General features: G+C 33.6%; 1 pseudogene; it reads left to right on the plus strand.

Moving 5' to 3' along the window:
* Window positions 1–3,896: 3,896 nt before the first annotated feature.
* On the plus strand, window positions 3,897–4,023 carry LOC145244088 (U2 spliceosomal RNA; annotated as a pseudogene).
* The last annotated feature ends 5,632 nt before the right edge of the window (window positions 4,024–9,655 follow it).

Genomic DNA, 9,655 nt, shown 5'->3' on the forward strand with positions numbered 1-9,655 from the left:
ATTTTAAAATCGTCCGTAGGAAATAAATTTTAACCTTTTGGTAAACAGCTCACACCTTACAATGAATCAACATTTATAGCCAAGACTTTAATAGAGGGCTAACGATTTAAAATATTTTGTCGCAAAATAAAATCATCCTTAGCCTAATTATTTATTTTTTTTATCAATATTTGTAACTTTTACATTTATAGAAAATAAATAATTAAAACAAATCATTTTATTACCATATCTCTTGATTAGGTTAAAAACTATATCCGTTCATAACCGGAAGTGAAATATCAGTGAAAATTACTTAAAATGTGCCAGTTTAGCAAATAGTACAAAATAACTTGAATTAAAATAATTTAAATAAATTAACTTTAAATAATACTCTTAAATAGAACAATTACATCAATTACATTACTATAATCAGTAATTTTAATTGAGCGAATTATTTAAAAAGATTTTCTTTAATATAATATGCAAATTAGATTAGTTCTGTTGTGTACATTTCCTTCAATATAGTGTATATATATTGATCGTGATGCTATTTATTTATATAGAAAATCTTATAGTAAATAAAATTTATATAAAGATAACCGTTTTCAGCAGGAAGTTTTGTATATATTAATCAAATTGTGAACAAACAAACAAACAGACAGGATTACGGATTTATATATATAATAGATGTAGTAGAAATTTAGAAGGCTATCACAATGCAAGGAATGCGATATAGTCGGTGTTGATGAGAGAAGACGAAAACAAGTGGCGATTTACAAATCAATAAGTACACACATATATTTTATATATACATATATTTATTCAGTTGTATTAAGTATAAATGTCTTACTTGTTGTGTCTGTGACAATATCCATAATATATTTTGGGAAAAATTCCCCTTTTCAGATGGTGGATGTTACAGTTCTATTCAGAGCATACCAGGTGGAATGAAAGGAATGGATTAAATGGCTACAGGAGTTTTAGATAGTGTGCATATGTGCGCATGTGTATATGTATATTTAGCAGGGAATGGTTTGGGTACTAAAAACAAGCTGGTAGATCTCTAAATGGGGCTGAATTCTAGATGGGAACAAAGAACAAATAGGATTGAGATGTTGGGGGGTGTATATGAAATCACTTCAAGAGGGGGAGTATTCACTTGGCTTTGTAGTTGATTGGGGAAGGTTTGATTATGATTTTTTGGACCCATGAATTATTCAAGGACTCCCAAAATATGAACAAATATTCTGTTTATGTGTCTATATAAATTTCCACCTTTAAATATTTGTAAAATATGGTTATTCAGAATTTTAACATATTGTTCTAAGGGAGGTTACTCTATTTTACGAAATATTTGTAAAAAAAAAAATATGATATTTTCCTTCAATTAGTCGAATGTTTTAAGAAAAATGACATTTGTTTTTGTTATTTATGTTATAACACTTTGTTACATTAAATGAAGTAACTATTTACTAGCCTCCCCACGAGGGCAGAGTGAGACATAAGGTCGGTTTTTAATGTAGGGAAAATCCAGCTCCCCAGAAAGGAGCACTCTGAATAGGAACAAAAAAAAATTTTTTTAATTGCCTCAGCCTAGAAGCATTTCTGCTTTACGGATCGAAGTCAGAAAAGGTGAAGTGTAGCATCTGAACAGATACTACACTGTGATCTTTGCCAATTAAATTGAAGTAGTTGAAAAAAAAAAATTTTTTTCTAACAATTCTAAGTAAAACAGAGTTACCTCCCTTAGAATAATAGGTGAAGATTTCGAATAACCTCAAATATTTCTCTTTTGTGAACTTATGCTTTTGAATTTGAAAGGTTTGTGTTTGACATCATAAAGGATGATTAATACCTGCCTTAAGCAGTGTGACGTCATAAAAGAAATGTTTGTTTGGAAGCAGCAACAGAAGCCGTAATTGCTGTTGCGGCTGCTGCTAACTTTAGCAATCAATAAGAAAGTATATATATTTATGGCATTCGCTTTTTCTTTTGTCAAAAACACGGGAAATTTTGTCGTAACATTTGGTCATAAAACGAAAAATGTGTCTATCTATCTATCTATCTATCTATCTATCTATTTTTGCACACACACACACACACACACACACACACACATCTATCTTCTATCTATCTATCTATCTATCTATATGTCTATAAAAGTGAACGTGTCTGTGTGTGTGTCTGCGTACATTTCCCTACGCAATAACTCTATCAATTTTAAATCTACAGACTCGAAATTTGATATTACAGGCTAGTGAGATTTGGGAAAATCTTTGTAATCGGTTTTCGGCCAGAGATTTGACTGTTAAGGGGTCAAAGTTCAACGATTTGACCTTTGAGAACTCTACCAAACTCCTCCGACAATTTTGGGTCTAAACACTTGATATTTTAGATATAGATTCCTTGGACATGGATCTAACTTAATAACTTGATTTGAGTCCAAAACAATAAATTTTAAGGGGTCATCATAGGGGTCAAAGTTAAAAAAATTGACCGCTTTTTTTTCTTTTTTTTTTTTTTTTTTTTTTGCTCAACATACACCTCCAAATACCCGGGCAACGTCGGGCTGAAATGCTAGTATATGTATAAATTAAAACAAAAGATAATAAAAGTTAAAAATAACTTCATTTTATCATTTTAATAAGGATATAACAAGGTGAAAAGGAAGCAAAAACCTCTTTAGATCATGACATTTCAAAGCTAACTACTTCTCATCAGAAGAAAAAGGTCAGCATTATCTCTACTATTTTTTTTTTTTATCTCTACTATTTTTTTACAAAAGTCACTTTGTGTGTAAGTGTGTATAGGTTCCCACATGGCTGGGCCTATCTTTTGCAAATTTCACACGAAGGTAATTTATATGTCTGGCAGTGTTCTTAGATATGTTTTGTACAGAAATTCATCTTACATTACCGTCCGGTGTAATGTTACATATATTTCCTATAAAAATTCTTCTGGATAGGAACAAAAATAAAAATTGTCTCAGTCATGAACGATTTGTCCCCCACTGAAGTGAGGACAAAAAAGGCGGAGTGTAGCATCAAAACAGATACTACACTGTGATTTTGGCCCTTTTAAAGCTATTATCTAAAGGAAAGGAATTCTGATTTTTTCGGAGTTGCTTCCCTTAGAAGAAAATCAGAGGTTATATCAAAACAAGGTAAAAATAATATTCAATATGAAAATAGTAGCTCGAATAATTCAAATAATACAAAACGATTTCTTATTTTTCATTTATTTATTATTGTTATTCAAATGACATGCACTGTTGGGTGTAGGTTGCTGAAAGTGAAAACAGTATAACCATGTAGGAAGCAATAAAGTAAACAGGTTTGGTTGGTTATTGAATGTCTTCTTAGAACAACATATCTTCGCTACGTAACAAAGGCAGAGGAGAGAAGACGTCTTTCTTCGTAGGTGCCAGGAAGCTCTCTGCGGCTGCTGTCTATCTTCTGAGGGGATCTGGAAATATTAGAGTGAAATGTTTATCCTTATGAATTCTGCAGTAATTAAATTTAGCTTTTGAATATTTTTAGTCGTGTGCAAGCGACTCTATAAGTCACTCCGTCAGTCCGTCCATCGGTCGGTCTGTCCGTAACACTTTTGTGCTTGACCTTTTTGGTTAAGATCAAAGGTCTGTTGTTAATAGATGCTGTTCTTAGCTTTTTAAGCTTTTCTTGGCCTTTTGGCCAAGACCACAGTGTAGTATCTGTTCTAGCAGAAACTGCAAGCAAAGACCATATGTGGGGGCAACTCCACATATAAGACCTTGGTCAATGTAGGGGCAACCCTTCATACCAATTGTCACTATCCAGCTCTCCTACTCCCCGGGGAGTTGGTCCCCATTCCCCCTTCACTCCTCACATTAAAAATCGGCCTTGTGCCTAATTTGCTCGATGGTGGAGCAAATAAATACCCTTTTCTTGGCCTTTTGGCCAAGATCAAAGTGCAGTATCTGTTCTTACTACATGCTGTACTTATTGTGATATAAAGTGGGGGATCACTTTTCTGTATTAATTTAATGTAAAATGATGACCCACTTTACAACGAGTCAGTCTCAAAGCCATTCAAGTCATTCTCCAGATCATTCAAGTTGTTTTTGAAGGATTCCAGTTATTTTTTAAGCATTCAAGTCATTCTTAAGTTCATTAAAGTCATTCTAAGTCATTTATTTTTTTATTAATTTAAGTCATTTCAGCCCATTTTTCGGTCATTTTAGTTTATCTTTAAGAATTTCATGTCAATCCTACATTCGCGCATTCATTCATTACACAAGAGCATGCAACTAATGGCTATCGGCCTTGTTTTTAATCAAAATCGCTCTGGACAAGGGATGAAGCCACTTAAAAATATTACTTTAAAGTCTGAATCTAGAGATTGATTAGTGTTAGATGGATAGATTCTAACAAAAAAGAAACACAGCAATTTTTCTCCCTTTGTCAGAAAAATCGTTCATGGAATGTGAGAACTAAAGGACAAAATAAGGGAAGCGAGAGTTACAAGGCTGTTGAAAGTAAACCCAAATTCCATTTTTCTACATTTTCCATGTTCTACTTTCTTTAAAATCTTTTGATTTATTTATATTGAATTAAATTCACCCCCCCCATTTTGAAATGTCTATTAAAATTTTAATAATTAATTTATGTACCAAAGTTTTATATATCACAAATCGAAGATAAAAGATCAATAAATAAAATAGTCTAATTCAAAGCAAAAAAAAAAAAAAAAAGAAGTGTTTTTTGGAAATTTACCTGTAAAGTTCAAAGTGTAAAATCTTTTTTTTTTTAATGAAAGCTCGTGTTATGCTTATATCGTCAAATAAATACTGGACGGTGACGACAATTTTTTCTATTACATTCAATGTTTTTATTTTTTTTTAGATATTTAAACCACGTTGACTTTTCTTTTTTTTTTTTCTTTTTTTTTAATGAAAGCTCATGTTATCGTCAAGTAAATACCGGACGCTGAAACAACAAAAAAATATTTTTTTGAAAACAAAACAAAACGAAAGCATACAGCAAGTCATATTTATTTTCCTTCCCAGCTAGGCACAAGGTTTTTAAAGTAAGGAAAATTTGCAGTAGTCTATATTTGCACAATTAAAAGGCGTAAACGCATTTGTGCCTACACAATCCTGCATGAGAACAAATAATTACATTTTGGACCAATCAGGAAACTGCCTGAATTTATTTGAAAATGGTCTTTTTGGGAACTACCCAAACTTTTTCAAAAAAGCCACATTTTTCTTTAATAAATAAGTGGAGCCCTGTTGACCCAAATCTGCGGATCAGTGTTGTTGGCCGCCAATCTCTGCAACATCTCTCTCTCTCTCTCTCTCTCTCTCTCTCTCTCTCTCTCTCTCTCTCTCTCTCTCTCTCCCACACACACACACACACACATAAACATTAACAAACACAGACACACACAACTCATCGATATATTATCGTCTGCCAATCTATATAAACTTTATTCATTGAAATATTTCCAATCTTTCTCACTGAACTATCTTACTAATATGAAATCAAATGAATATTGACTCTTATAAACAACTTTCAATGAATTTTAATGTATTTAATCAAGCAGAGAAATTTTGAATACGATTTTCATGACCCTTGAAATTAACGGTTCTTAATTAATCGATCAAGACTTTAGAGAAGCTAATGAATTCCCTTGTTTTTATAAGAACTCTAAAAATATTCACGAATATTCTAAGTTTTTTTCCTATTGTTGTAAACTTCCATTTTAAGCATATATGAAATATTTCTTTTGTGAACTCATCATTTTGTTTTCTTTGCCGAATGACAATGTCTCTCGTTTCCCAAATAACAAACGTGCAAACCTTTTTCACTGAAAATATTTCTCTGAATCCGTCTTATCCTAAAATACTTCTCTCATTACAAAACACCCTAAAGTAAAACCTCAAAACTGGTGTGGAACACATCCATCAAAAATCCAGTTCCCACAAAAAAATAAAAATTACCTCTGTCTTTTTATTCTCTGACCGTGGACAGAAAAAGTCGTGTACAGTAATAGAACAGATACTACACTTTGCTGCTAGTGAAAAGAAGACTATTCATAAAAGTTAGGAAAATACATCAGTAAGAAAAACATTTTTTTTATTCTGCTTATTATTTTATTACTTGAAATAAAATCAACTATAAGGGAGCCAACTCGTAAAAACTTCGACCATTAACGAAGGGAGACAACTTTTATAAACACCAATAGTGATCGTTTAAACCAACGAATTTATTACGTACTTGGGTGCTTATTTACTAGGTATGGGAACTACATATTTACCAACTACTAGCAGAGAGACACGACGTTTCTCCTGGATTGAATGAGAATCAATAAATGTTTTACACTCCCATATTTTTTATTGTCATCGCATTCGGTGAAATCACCCATTTTTAAATCAAATTAATTGATTGACTGCTCTAGTCGTGGACCCGTCGTAGTGCACTGGAAAGAAACTTCACCTGCCCTCCGTAGTGACTTAGTCCACATATATATTGTAACCTACCATTGGTTTTATTAAATTATTTTTAAATAACGGCTTGAATTAAAGTTTAAAATACAAAAGTTAAGAAACATGGTTCAGTTGTGCTCTAAACAGAAACATTCATTTCGAACGCGCCCTTGTCGTATCAAAGAACCGACTGTTGATTTTATGAAATGATTTTTACTTAATTATTTGAATTAAAGTTAAACATGCAAAAGTCAAGTATCATGGTTCAATTATTCACTAAACAGAAACATTCATTTCAAATGCAACCTTGTTTTATAAAAGAATCTACTGTTGAGTTTATACGCTAGGTCTTTCTGCTTGTGTGATGATAAAACTTCTCAAATGCACTTGTGATGTTAGGTTGTATAAAAGTGTTAATATTTATCAGAGGCATTCCAATACAAAAACTCATGTGAGAACACTCCCAAACGCATCAGATACCATCGTGTGAAATTTCCAAAAAATCGGCCCAGCCGTTTTCGAGTCCATGAGGAACAAACTCTCTCTCTCTCTCTCTCACACACACACACACACACACACTCTCTCTCTCCATCTCTCTCTCTCTCTCACACACTCACACACACACACACACACACACAAATGTACTCAACATTCTTTTTATATATAGTAGAACCCTGGGATACGTTTTTTTTTCAGTATTTGCCCCGCTTTACAGTGTTATTTATAATGTTATTGGATTATATACATGTGTATTATATACTGTACTGTATTTTGTTACTAAGTTTTAATACTGTATCCTGGCCTTCTAATATATATTAATATATATATATATATATATATATATATATATATATATATATATATATATAGTGAATATATGATGGATTCTCTCATCGAAGACGATGAATAAGGATTCAGTGGATTTTCTCACATATATATATATATATATATATATATATATATATATATATATATATATATATGAGAAAATCCACCATATATTCACTATATATATATATGTATATATAGTGAATATATGGTGGATTCTCTCATATATATATATATATATATATATATATATATATATATATATATATATATATATATAGATGAGAGAATCCACCATATATTCACTATATATATATATATATGTATATATAGTGAATATATGGTGGATTCTCTCATCGAAGACGATAAATAAGGATTCAGTATACAATTTTCAGCTCTGAAGTTCTGTGACACCACATACATAATTACAATCATGCAGATGTCTGGCACACTCCTCCGCATATGGTAAACTTGCATATGCTCATCAGTTAAAGATGCCTTTTTGAGTGAACAAATAACCCTGCTTTGCTTCGTGCTTTGTAGTCAAAGTGGCATACATATTCATTTTCTGATGTTTTGCCTTCATATTTGCACAAAAGGGCATCCTTATGGTGAAGCTGGTTATGTTCAAATTCTCTGGTCCGTAGAAAACACATCTTTCTCGATTCACTGCGATCACCTGCTGCACTCTCTCAGGAGCTCAGAAAAATTTCACAATGATTCAGGTTTAGTTTATCCTTGTAACGAAGCAGGTAATGCCCTATTGGGCAGCAAAAATTTGTCAGTTTCCCATAAAAATGGTTGTTTAGGAACTCTTAAGTCATCCATTCTCACAAGATGACTTAACCACCGCATTTGTATCCTGATTAAAAATGATTCAATATATATATATATATGGTGGATTCTCTCATCATCAAAGACGACGACTGAGGGTTCAGTATGTAATCTTCAGTAGCTCTTAAGTTCTGTGACACCAGCTGCATAATTGCAATCTTGTAGACGTCTGGCACACACCTCCGCAGATGGTGAACTTGCATATGTTTCTGGTCCAAGATACCTTCTTGAGTGAACACATAGCCCGGCTTTGCCTCATGCTTTGACACCACAGCTGAATACATACACACGTTTTGATGGATTCTTCTGGTGTTTTCCCTTCATATTTGTATGAAGGGCATCCCTGTGACGAAGGCGGGCATGTTCAAATTCTCTGGTGACTAGAAACCACACCCTCTTCCACTCTCTGCGATCCCCTACTGCACTCCCCCCGGAACTCAGAGAACTTCCACATCGCTTCAGGTTGTCTTTTAATTCTTTTTTGTAAAGAAGCAGAGTACGTCCTAATCGGCGGCAGGAATTTGTCAGTTGCCCATAAAAATGGTTGTTTAGGAAGTCTTAAGTCATCCATTCTCACAAGATGACCCGGTCACCGCATTTGTATCCTGATCAAAAATGATTCAATACCAGTGATTTCCCATTTCTCAAGTAATTGACTATTCGGAACACATTTGTTATGCTAATTGTAAGGTCTTCAGCTTTACATGCACCAGAAAAGCTATTGAGGATGTTCTGCATGTCATCAAGACTATAAGTGACAAGAGCACAGTCATCAGTATAAAGGAGATGAAGAACTGTTTGCACAGAAGTCTTGGTTTTGGCCTTGAACCGTTGCTGGTTAAATAATCCTCCACTTGATTAATACTCAACACCTATGCCTTCTGAGATGTTCTTGAAAGATATCTCAAGCATCACCGAAAAGAAAAGAGGGGCAAGGACACACCATTGCTTAGTTCCATTTGACACTTCAAATGGTTCACTTTGTTCACAGCCAGACCGTACTGTTGCCAGCATTCCCCAGTGAAAGGAAGCAATCACACTCAACATTTTGTCTGGAATACCGAGCCTCCTTAAAACAGTCCATAGGGCCTTTCTGGGGACAGTATCAAACACTTTTGTGAGATCAATGAATGTAATAAACTTTCTCCTGTAGTTGCTGCAGGCTGCAGATCATGTCTGCAGGGTCTCTTCCTGCCCTAAAACCACACTGAGTTTCTGGGTGCACAGTTTTACAGATTGAACCATTGAGTCTGTTTAAGATTACACAAGCTAGAATCTTACCAGTAACAATAAAAGAGAAATTCCTCTATGGTTATCACACTCATATTTATTTCCTTTGTGCTTAAACAGGTGAATAATTGATGCGCCTTTGAACTGTTGTAATGAAAACAGGGTACTTAGTTTCCTGATTAAGAATTGGCTTCCACATTTGTATACTTCTGGAGGTATGCCGTCATCACCTGGAGCCTTACCATTTGAAAGTTGCTTTACAGCCCATTCAATCTCCGACATGGATGGACTGTCAGCAAGCGCCTCGATGGTTGA

The sequence above is a fragment of the Euprymna scolopes genome, chromosome 22, assembly GCF_053919585.1.
Source record: "Euprymna scolopes isolate OS-2025 chromosome 22, ASM5391958v1, whole genome shotgun sequence".
Taxonomy (NCBI): domain Eukaryota; kingdom Metazoa; phylum Mollusca; class Cephalopoda; order Sepiida; family Sepiolidae; genus Euprymna; species Euprymna scolopes.